Below are 12,015 nucleotides of genomic sequence, written 5' to 3'. Positions count from 1 at the left end.
TACTTTACAGGATGGCATAAAAGATGTTTGATAATAGCAGTTATCGGTGCCCTCCAATTGGTTCTATTAATGGGACCCACAACTTGGCTATCTACCTTTCATCTATCTACTGTACTTGTCAGATAAAAGATTATGTTGAAAGATGAGCTTAATTTTATTTTCTAGATTTAGAGAGGGTTAAAGCCACACACACACACACAGACACACACACACACACACACACGCCAGCCATCTATGAGAGAGCAGTGGCAAACTAGAGCTACAATATAATTACCATAGGAAGAAGTTTGGGATACGCTTCTTCTAAATCCAAGGGTTCAGCAAAAGCAAAATTAAAGATGCAGGGTGTGTTGTTTTTTTAATTATTATTATTATTATCATATCGGCAAAATCACTCCTCACTCGACATTTAATAAAGGGCGATAGACCAAACATTGCTGATTTGGGGCTTGGCGTAATGACCGACCTGAGCGAAGGTTTGTGTACAAAGTGGCTCCCCATTAAATAGGGCTCTGTGGAACCAGCTGGTTCTCATTTTGAAACAACCGGTTTCTCTATCCCCAAGTGCTAAAGAAAATAATCCCTGCCGTCTATGACTACACACTTTCACAGAGGCAGCAATGAGAATTTGATTGTGGAGATAATTAAAGTCATTCCTGGAACTTCCATGAAAAAAAAAGGGGGGGGAGAGGTGGGTCGAAAGAAAGAATAGTCCATGATAGTGTTTGAAATTAAACTATGACAAATCATTCGGAGTGCAGAAGAGGGAGATGGAGCCCCCGCCCTTCACGGAATTCAGTTGAACCAGCTATATTTTCTTCCCCACTCGGCTGCTCCAGGGGGAGGCCCGGGATGCCATTAGTCAGGGCCACAGCCCCCAGCGTCCGGCTTGGACACGGAAGAGTCGAAACACAGCCTGAGAAACTCCCTATCACTGATGACACATCATGAGGAGATTTTTTTTTTTAAGTTTCAATCTTAAATAAAATAGCCAGAGAGGAATCCATCTGGATTCTTCAACAGTCATCCCGGGTTGATCTGAGATTGTTTTGACATGAAAAAAGAAGAGGAAGAAAAAGAAGAAATCAGACATTTGAAGGCATTCCCCTCGATCTCGAGGAGAGCTTCGTGTTCGGTTTGGTTTGGTTTTGCTCTGTTTAATGCTACTCTGCTCCATAAGAGCCCGTGCTTAAATGGCCCGAATGACATTCAGCTGAGCCTACAGTCCCTGCACGCCTGCAGATTTCATGGGCTTTGGGGGGAAAACTAAAATACGCGTAATCTGTCTGTCTGCACTATCTGCCTTTAACAGGAAGGAGAGATGGGCTCAATGAGGACGATTCGGGGCCTCTCAATTAACCTGATCAGTTCAGCACATTGCTCTCACGAATGGCACCTTATCTTGGAAATAGGGGAGAACTTCCTTCCTCCAGTAGATGCAGGAGCCCCCTAAAGCCACAATGATGCAGCCTATCAAATGTGAGTGGCCTCGGCTTCTCCTCCCTCTTGCCAGCTAGCAGGTCAGAGAGCCCGGCAGACGTGCCGCCTGATTGGATTTTGTGTCCTAAGGACAGGAGGCAAGCTCCCGTCTGCCCAGGTGGCCTTGGAGAAGGCTGGGAAAAGGGATGCCCTGTGGGCAACTTCAAGCCCCTTCTTTCAGAGTCAACCAGGCACATGATGGGATTGAGGTGGGGGACAAGGGGGTTGGGGGAGGGAGAGAGAGGAAGAGAGAGTGAGGGGGGTGGAGAGAGAGAATTCATTAACCCTTCAATCACTGCAGTAACATGTCAATTACACCTGCCTGAAAGAAAAAAGAGTAAATTCTTAAGTCTTCTAACATCATATAAAACAAAGACACTGCCGAAACATGTTACCCTAATACTGACTTCACATTTGATAGAAGAATGGGAATCACCAAAGTTGCCATACAAAAATAAAGCTTTCTCCCAAACTCTCTGAAATCTGCTTGTTTGCAAAGGATGCCGTGTGTGTGTGTGTGTGTGTGTGTGTGTGTTTTAAATTCACGTTATCATGTGTAATAGACATAGTAGTTAACAGAATATATTCTTGAAAATGTGCTTTGTGAGAATGTCAACAGCAGGGTTTTTCACTTACTTGTCTGCTCTGTGATTTACTTGATCAATTAAATAGTTAGGCAATGAGGGGATTTGCATGGTAATCGTGTGAAGATTAACATTTTTAAGTGTAACAAATTTAATATTTTATCTTACATTTTCTGTTTCTCATCATTCTTTAATGGCAGTGCATTTTCACTTTATTGTGTAGTTATAACAAGCGTGTCTTTACGCAAAGAGATGAGACCACCAGCTTCAACAACTGCACTTTTAGCTCCTTTCATCCTTTCTTTCATTTCACAAAAACATACCCCACGCACCTACTACACAGAAGCGAGGCACGGAGCTGAGTGCTGGGGCTATAGCAGTGGCCGGCACACGCACATTACTGCCCTCTGGGGCTTACAGTCTACCTCCCAAAGAGTCCCCCTGCCTCAGCAATACCAGAGGGAACTAAAATTAGAATTCCCGAGCTGGAAAGGATCTCGGAGATCTCTTCATTGCAGCCCTTATTTTAAAAATAACATCCATCTTCTTTGAATGTGATATAGGTGCCAGGTACTGCACTAAGTACCCTCAGCGTATTATCTACTTATTCCTCTCCATGGCCCTGTGAAAGAAGAACTACTGCTCTTACCCCACTCTTACAGGCGAAGAAACTGGGGCTTCGGAAAGTTCAATGATCTGCCCGAAGCCCCAGAGTCGACAGGGGCAGAGCTGGGATTTGATCGGAGGCGCTCTGACGCCACAGCCTGTGGTCTTACCCAGTGTGTAGACTGCCTTGGAGGCCGCAATAAAGCCCCAGAGTTTGCCCAAGTTCAATACCGCTGAGTAAAAGGTAAAAGGCAGCTTCAACGCGGGGTATTTTGCTTCTGATCACAATCCCATCCAAAATAGCAGTCTCGTATTTTTTTTAAAAATCAATATATTCTTTGTTTACCACTCATATTCCAAAGTATTGGGGTTTGTTTGTTTTCTTTCCAACTCTGAGGCACCGAAAGCTCCATGAGGGCAGGAACAACGTGTGTCTTACTCACTGTTATATCCCCAACCCTGAAAGCAGTGATTGACATAGAGTAGAGGCTCAATAAATATTTATGGAAAGAAAAAAAACGAATGAGTGAATCCTCATCCAAGGGGACTTAGTCACCATGATTAACTTCAATAAGACAATCCTGCTTATAAGAAAGTCCCATGGCATTCTTCACATGAAGAATAACAATCCGCACAGAATACATTATGTTCAAATTACAAGCACCTGATAGGACTTCAGGCATCTAGTGTGTACTATGCCCTCTGCTACATATATTAAGCCTCACAACTCTTCAAAACTGAAATGACTTTTCCCATTTTTAAGATGGGAAAGCTGAACCCCGTGAGGCTCAGGTATTGATAAGCAGCGGTGAGGAGACCTGACCCTCAGCGAACAGACTCCCACATTGATGCCTTTTCCATCATACTCTGTCCCATCCCAGATCTCTCTTTGGATTGGTGCCTGCATTTTCCCAGTGAAACGCACAATGGTTTCCTCATCAAAATAGATGAGGACATGAGAACTCAAATATTGTCCCAGCAATGGGTTCGACAACTTACATGTCACATTATTATTATGTTTAATCCCAAAAGTTAAGTGCCAAATCTCCTAAAAAAAAATTGTTTAGATGCCAAGGTTTAGATTAATACATGGACCAAGAATGAATTAAGAATACCAAGAAAAATAAGTGAGATGACATGAAATACTGAAAACGGTGGTTTTTTTTAAAACTGGGCAATTGAGGAGGGAAAAAGATCAGGCTGAGAGCTAAGAGATGGAATTTCTAATCACTTGCTTTGTCACTAATAAAGTTCTTTGGGCTGTGTGCCTCAGTTTACCCACTATAAAATGGAGTGAATTTGTGCCCTCACATTTGTATGAAGAGAATTCTCTGAAATATTATACCATAAAGATCCCTAAAGCTTTCAAGTACCTTTCAGATGTAAGTGACTATGACACTCTTAACGGTCAAGGATTTTATTTGTTTTGTGTTATGGTGCTCGTAGGCCAGGATTCGGATGCTGGTCTCTAAGGGAACATAGGAACAGCCAGAATAGGACACTCCCACTCCTACAGCCACAGAAAGAAGGATTCAATTTTTTAAAGATATTCTGATATTATAATCTGGCTTTAAGAAAACACCGAGATTATATAGAGAAACATGGGTTTGCAACATCATCTGTAATAATTTCAAAGATAACCAACTTTCTTTTCTAAAGAACTTTCTAATAAATACAAAAGAGACTTCTCATTTTTCATCTTTGTTTTTGTCTTTGTGAAGAGTGTGTGTGTGTGTGTGTGTGTGTGTGTGTGTAGGTGTGGGTGTGAGAGAAACCGAACCTGATGCAGGACCAAGTTCCTTCAAACTAACTTTCCATTTTGTGAGGAAACTTCAATATCGCATCCAAGACTACCAAGAATGGTGTTTTAAGACACTACTAACATCAGAATACCAATAAAAGGGAAGCATATTAAAAATAGGAGAAAACTATTGTTCTATCGAACAACAATAAATAAGTTGCAAATAGCATGATGGTCTGATATTCAGATAAAGTGAAAAAAAAAAGTGTTAGTCAAATCGTGGCTGCTCTGGAATGCTGGAGGAGAAAACAAGCTCCGAAATGACCATCCGAAAGTTGTCAGCCTGAGTGGAGAGTGCCGTCCAGTGCAGGCAGAGTACTCAGGGCACTAGCAGGGTCCGAGGCCATATGGAAAAACAAGCAGCTAATATCATGGAACAGAATATCCTAACATTTCCCTTTGTGAATTTTCAATTCATTGATTAAGAAAAACAAGAAAAAGTTATTTCAATCCTGAAATGCCATGTCATGAGCGTTCACACCCTATGGAAGGGCTCTTCCGGTCTACCCACCCATCTCCCCACACCCAGAGTATCAATATTTGGCCAACTGAGCAGCAAATGAGCAAAAAGTTCTTGAGGGATTCTTGCTATTGATTAAAAGGGCATTTTTTTTCTAAACCACTACAAACTTTCCATGAACCAAAATCTGAGAATCTTGCCCAAACTCTCTACGATGTGTACAGCGACCACGTCCAGGTTAAAAATGCAGTGTGCACTTTAATTATTATTTTCTCTCTTTTCTCTGCCCTGGCACTGAAAGTGTTAAAGAAAACAATAAAAGAACAAGTAAGTGTACAGGGTAGGATTTACTGGCATTTACTTTTAATCTATGGTCCTTCACTCTGTAGCTTATCGGGCCTCTGTCAGTCCTTTTTCCTCCTTTATACTTCACGAGGAGCCCCCCATGCTGCTACTGAGAGACAGAGCCCAAGTGTCTATAAGCTTTTTGTCAGGTAAAAAGAGAAGAAAAAGGAAAGGAACAAGAGAAAAAGCAAAGCTAAGAGGCATCTATTAGATGTCACTAGGCTTTTGTATTCATGTCAATGATTCAGGATTAGAGTATTTGAAATAATCTTATTGAGAGGAATCAAAAGGCCCACCGAGTGAGAGGCCGCTCTGCAGCATATGGCAAAGGCACGAACAATATCTTATTAAAGATGTGTTGGCTAACACTATTACTTTATATTATATTACAAAACTATTGTGCCTCCAACAGTTAGTGGGATGGTATAGTTACCGAGGGCCATTTTGGAGGGTTTTGTGTAGGATCGAGCTATATAATTTGCCAGCTTGTCTAGTTAAGTCTTTCCGAGTAGGGCTTGCCGACAAGTTTGGAACTGAAACGAAGCACTTCACCTTCAAAAATAAAAATCCCCAAAGCACAGCGAAGACCACTCTGTTCCCACTGAAAGTGGGGTATATATTACATGGATGAAACGCCAGTGGCATTCTTTCCCCGCCCCCCCCAATCAGGTTCATTAAGTTTGCGTCATTTACCATATGTGACCCCCATCCCCCATTGAAAATATGCAGGGTTGTTTTTTTTTTTTTTCCCGGCTTGCTTCCCCTTCCCATGAAGAACACACACACACACAGACACACACACACTCAGCTTCACACTTTAGCAGGATTAAGGCAATTAAAATTCTATTACAATAAGTACTGTAACGTTAAAACCTTCATTTGCTTCTGGACAAAGGCTTGTAACTGGAGAGTTTGCGAGGGAGAATTATCTTCATCTACCCACACCTTTAAAGCCAGTAAGCAACCAAAAACAAACCTGGACTATTCACCATATTTCACTGATTGCAATTGGAGTATTTAGGTCACTTTTATATAGTCCAGAACAGGATAGAGTTACCCAGTCTGTAAAAGGAAGGATAGGACGGGGGGGGGGGGGGAGAGAGAATGAGGAATTAGCAGTCTATTTCAGATAATGCCTCACGCCCATTAAGATGACCAAAATACCAACTCTTTATATGAAGGAAACTCTAAATGGAGTTTTTAAAATCTGGTCAACTCTTCTTAGAGAGTCTGGTCAGGTGCCGGCAGTAGGGAGGAGTGAGGGGAATTTATCAATGGAGAGTTGCACTTGGGGAGGGTTTTGGGTTTTTTTTCCCTCATTCTAAGCAACTTCGGTTAGAAAAGTAAAAGCGTATTGAATATAGCGATATATTCTCATCACAAAGTGACTACACAAAGTTGCTAGATGACACACAGGGGACTTCGTACTGCTTTTCTGTATTTTTCCAAAACTGTCACAAAAGCAAAGTTATGAGGACATGGGATGAAAACCCCCACCACGAGCAGCCGCCCGGGCCAGTTACACACATACACTGCTGATTCTCTGAAGCTTCGTTAAATACATTTCTTGGAAGTTGCTGCCATTACTTCCTTTACAGGAAAACCACTGTTGTTCATTATACAGTGTCTGCAGTAGCATTACACCATGTAAAAGTACTTTGCATTATGATATATTGTCAGCATATTTGAAATGCATGTTAATGTATCCTGGCTGTGTATTTGGGAATAGCTGATAGCAAATGGAATACAGACTGCTATTAGCTTATTGTATTTGCTATTTTCTTATCACGGTAGCAAACTGCACACGAATGTACATGGCTCATCTCATATTCGGAATGGTATTATCTGATATGTGATAAAATTTAGAATGATACTCTCTCACATAAGCCTCATCGCTAATAGTCACATAGGAATTCCCACTGAGAAAACAAATGTTTAAATACACGAGGGTTAATAAACAACCATAAATTCATGCTCAATGTCAATGCTGGCTTTTCACTTTTGGAAAAATGCAAACCTCTCAGTTCAACCAAGAAGACAGCAATTATCCTGCCTGGGGCAATTTTAAAGGGTGAATTCTTCCTCTTTTATTTTAACCGAGCATTCAAGGTTAGGAAATCAGATGGTATAAAGGCTCATCAGAACTCCAAGAAATGCATTTACACTTCTGGTTGTTCACGCCCCAGACAGCAGTTTGTGTATCTTACATTGTGATTACGTGTTGTGGCTGGTCCTTCCAAAAACCGGGTAGAGGCCACATAGTAAGAGTTGAAAGGTCAACGAAATGAAACTCCGAGGAAAAGCCTCATTTTCAACAAAGTATATGTTATGTTCAGGGAGTTGAGGACTTTATTATATACCCCACCCCACTCTTTCGTAATTCTCAAGTTTTACTACTGTCTTCCTATGATCGTACAGGTGGACGTATATCTTATACAAATACATTGGGCCAATTGAATCAGGAAATTAGATGTTGATAAGACAACACTGGACTTTTCTAAAAAGTTCGGTCGCACCATTTATACGTCTCAGTTGAAGAATGGATCTTAAGAAAAATTTCATCTCTGAACAACCCTGACACGGTCAAGCTTTTCATATGCTGTATGTCATGTCAATTCAACAGGTAAAATAAGCAGTGTATTATTTTCACTCCTGAACATTCTATTTCAGACAATAATCATAAAGCAAATCCAACTAGTACTACCTAAATGAAAGTGATTTAGATGTGGAAGATCTGTAGACAATCCTGGAAAAGACAAATACAGGCTTTCTTTCTTTCTTTCTTTCTTTCTTTCTTTCTTTCTTTCTTTCTTTCTTTCTTTCTTTCTTTCTTTTTAGGACACTCTTGGGTCAGTGTGACCTGAAGAGCAGTAATTCTAAACAAGCTAAGTTCTTCACGTTAGAAAATTCATGTATTTTTTTAAGTGTATCACAAGGCTTATATCTCAAACATAGATATAGGGATCTTATAAATAGAAAAGAAAGACAAATCGGTCAACGTTATAATAAGCAAATCCAAAATTTTTGGAGGTATATTAGTCAACAGGCTTTAAAAATCCATGTTTTTAATAACGGCTGGGAGGAACTCAAAACGTGCCTATTCAAGCTATGTTATATCTCAAAAGGACTATGTCTAAATTCACGTGAGACAAGACAACATAATTTGAGGAAGAATTTCACACTTTACTATTTCTATCTATTAAAAGAAAAAATTCCACATGTTACACGTGTTAACTACCCAGGATCCACAGTGGAAGGACATGGAGAATTGGGCACTTATTTTCTCCCTTTACTCAGTGGTGTATTTCATCAATCACACTGACCCTAAACTGAAAAACCGACCAAACAAACACATATTGAGCCATACCCTATCCTGCCCTACTGGAAATAAGCACAACTAATCTGGCCGGAAACTTCAGGGCTCTGTGTGAAAGGAATCCTAGAGCATAATTCGTCTAATTCGGAGAAAGAAATGTTTTTGTGAGACCATCTGTATTCACCCATGTCATTGCTCAAAGATAGTTTAGTGAGTCAAGGATAGGAAAATAGAGTTTTACGAAGCAAATCAACAATGGATGGTGACCTTAAGCAACTAGATACGGAGTAACAGTCTGCACACTTAATATATTCAAGTATTTATAAAGAAGTTTCCGTGTAGGAAAGGGAAGATTTTTTTTTTAATAGATTCAGAAAAACTGGGTTCCCAATTCAGACTACCCTGTGTGACTTTTGTCATTACCATCTTTTCTGATTCTTACAAAGTAAACCTAATTAAGAACCTCCCTCATTATTCTTCCAGAAAAATTAGCCCAGCTTATGCTAATTACTCCTGCAAAATTTAATAAACTCGTTGAAATGGGAATAGTCTAATGAGGTTTTATTTATTGAACTAAGATAACTCCAAGGAAAAAGGTTAGGACACAAGGATATCCAATGTGGTAATATAACTAAAATTTATTCAATTTCTAAACACGAATTTTATTGCAAACCTTTTAAATTCAAATATGAGTTACTGTGTGAATATGTTAAATCAATCTCCACCTTAATTTAATAACCACGACTCAGTTTTTACTTTTTACTTTAACAATAATTACCACGCAGAGCCGTTTACCTCAATGATAATGAAATTTGTTGTTATTAGTTCCTGGTCATCGGTTATTAAACATAACACATATGACTTTTTCCATGTCTATGCGGCCCAATATCTGGATCATTGGGCACATCCTGGTCTTTATAATTCTCATTCAAGCCATTTGGCATCAAGCTGAACTATGACCTGGCAGTCAGCTCCACATGCACACCTATATTTACAGAAATCTTCCTCTAAACTGTTTTGAAGTGACTTGACAAATTGTCACAAATGTAAAAATAATTTGGGTCATATTTTTCTTACTTTGTTGCATGCTATTATAAGAGAAGGAAATGGAAACCCATTTTCTAAATCACGACATGCAACTGCTGATTTTGTTAATTCCACTTTTTTGATAGAATATGCCAAGCTGATGTCCCCAAATCACTGGCAGCAAATAATACAGCCAAAATTTAACACAGAAATAGCTTAGCCTACACCATTGCCGTATGACCAGAAAACCTCTTCTATCTATCCTATAAATAGTTTTCCTGAATAACCACTGCTAAAAGTCTTTTGACTGATAAAAATAGCAGTGTTCTTCCAAAATCCGAAGGACAAGCAAAGGGAGCTAAAAATTATTGGTGCCCAAAAGGTGACTTCGTGTTGAAACTATGCTAAATCCTAACACAGTGATTGCCTGTACCTTCTGCTCCGTAATTGCATATTGTATGCATCTTGTAAAAACAGTTACTATTGCTACTGAATGCAGGCCCCATAACCTATTTTTGCAAAATATGCAGAGATTCACATCCATAAATCTGAAAGCAAATCAAACCCTAAGCACGTAACGCAGATATTATGCAATCGGTAATATAGAATCAAATTGGAAACTATGAAATTCAAACACGGTTGCCATCATTTTTTTTTCCTTTGCAGCAATTTTATGGAATTGAAAAATCTTTTCTATTTTGCCCTTCCTTGTGTGGGTTCTTTTCTTGTTGTTATTTTCTTCTCTCATTGTTAAAAATGAAAGTTTCACATATCAGCAGAGACAGGGCTGGAGCTTTTAAAACCTTTGGCAGACCCAAGGACAAATAAATTCTGAAAACTCAGATGCAAATAAAAATAGCTAAATGGGGTTTTGCATATCAGCTGGCATCACTGCTTGAAAAGACAGTTCATGGGAGACAGTGGCAATCGCCAGCAAATAAACATATGTTGAGGCTTCTGCAGATCCACTGGGCTTCAGCCGGTTTTAAAATACTCCTCTCTTAAGAGACCAACATTGGCTACACACTGTTTTCTACTTTGTCAAACCAAAAAGGGAAAAAATGAAAAGGAGAAATGTCATGAGTAATATCTCTCAAGCCACCAACAGTATAAAGTGCATACTTATTTTGCCTAAATTGTTTGAACTACCCCAGCCAAGAAAAGGTTTTAAGTACCCTACTGGGACAGATGCTAGGCGGCAACAAAAGAAGCCACACTAATGCAATCCAGGTAACACAATCCTGTTTCAAAAACACGGGCCGGGCTAATTACAGCGCTGCTGAGTCAAGTTTCTTATGCCATTGCAACCCACAAGAACAGGTCAAAATCAAATGTTATTCAAACCACAGTCCTATCAACCTTCTATATCAGAGTCACGGCTTAAAACCAAATGAAGAACTTAAAAGCTTAACCCATTCACAAGCAAAAGAAGTGTTTTCATTGCGGGTGGCAAGGTACCCACACCATCTACACCAAAGGAACTGTGCGGCAGAAGAGAACGCCTGTACTTTCAGAGTTTGAGGGACTATTTGGGCTGGTCCTTTGATCGGAACACTTTCTTTTTAACAGAAGCGTTAAGAAAAACTTGCTTAAAATAACACACGGTATTTCGAAGTGATGGATTTAAGTAAAACAAACAGCATAACGGTTATATTTAGTTTTGACCTTTCTCATTTGAAGATTTATCTTCCATCGCAGAAAAAAGGAATTACACGAATGGCAGGTCTGCTCTCGCAGATAAACACGCATTCCAACTCTACAGGCAGCGTACAACCTCACTGCACACGAAACACCCACGTGTATTAACTTTGAATCGAGTATGTTCACACTCAGTTATCAAGCAAAGGTGTATGTTGTGGTTGAATACGAAAGAGAGATTTAGTTAAAATATCTGATTGCAATTTAAGCTTTATAAAGCTAGCTGGCAGTCAAAATTGGGCTTAAGCCTGGAGAATCACATGGTCAGATTCAACAAGTCAATGTTTTGACACAAAGTACAATGAAGCAGTTTTTCAGTGAACTGAAAAACACTAAAGTAAGCCCCAAAAGGTAAAGAATTGGAAAGACAGATAGGGTTCGGTTTTTTGTTTTGGTTTGTTTTGGGGTTGTTTTGGTAAAAATCATTATTACCAAACCCAAAGAGGAACTTTGTTCAGCTGTTAATTTCCTCAATGAGAGATCAGTCAGTCTAATTTGCAAGACCAGCTAGTGGAGGGTGCTAGCTCTTTCCCTAGCTGACAACTGACAGTATCTATAAACCTTCCAGGCCATTTAACTCTCAGTGAGTAATGCTATGTAACAAATGGTTTATCATACATGTTTCCATACAATGAATTTCAATAATTAAAATGTAAAATGAATATTTGGAATGCAACTTCGCATAGTATGTGCACACACT

At 39.6% G+C, this 12,015-nt stretch overlaps 1 protein-coding gene across 9 annotated transcripts in view; it reads right to left on the bottom strand.

Annotated features, from left to right (window-relative positions):
- EBF1 (EBF transcription factor 1) overlaps positions 1-12,015 on the bottom strand; it is a 381,864-nt gene that overhangs the window by 344,134 nt on the left and 25,715 nt on the right. The gene's annotated exons all lie outside the window — the stretch shown is intronic.

Source organism: Ursus americanus, chromosome 15 (genome assembly GCF_024610735.1).
Source record: "Ursus americanus isolate L20-20 chromosome 15, mUrsAme1.1.p, whole genome shotgun sequence".
NCBI lineage: Eukaryota > Metazoa > Chordata > Mammalia > Carnivora > Ursidae > Ursus > Ursus americanus.
The sequence above is the reverse complement of the archived record's forward strand: the minus strand, read 5'-3'. Positions and strand labels throughout refer to the sequence as shown.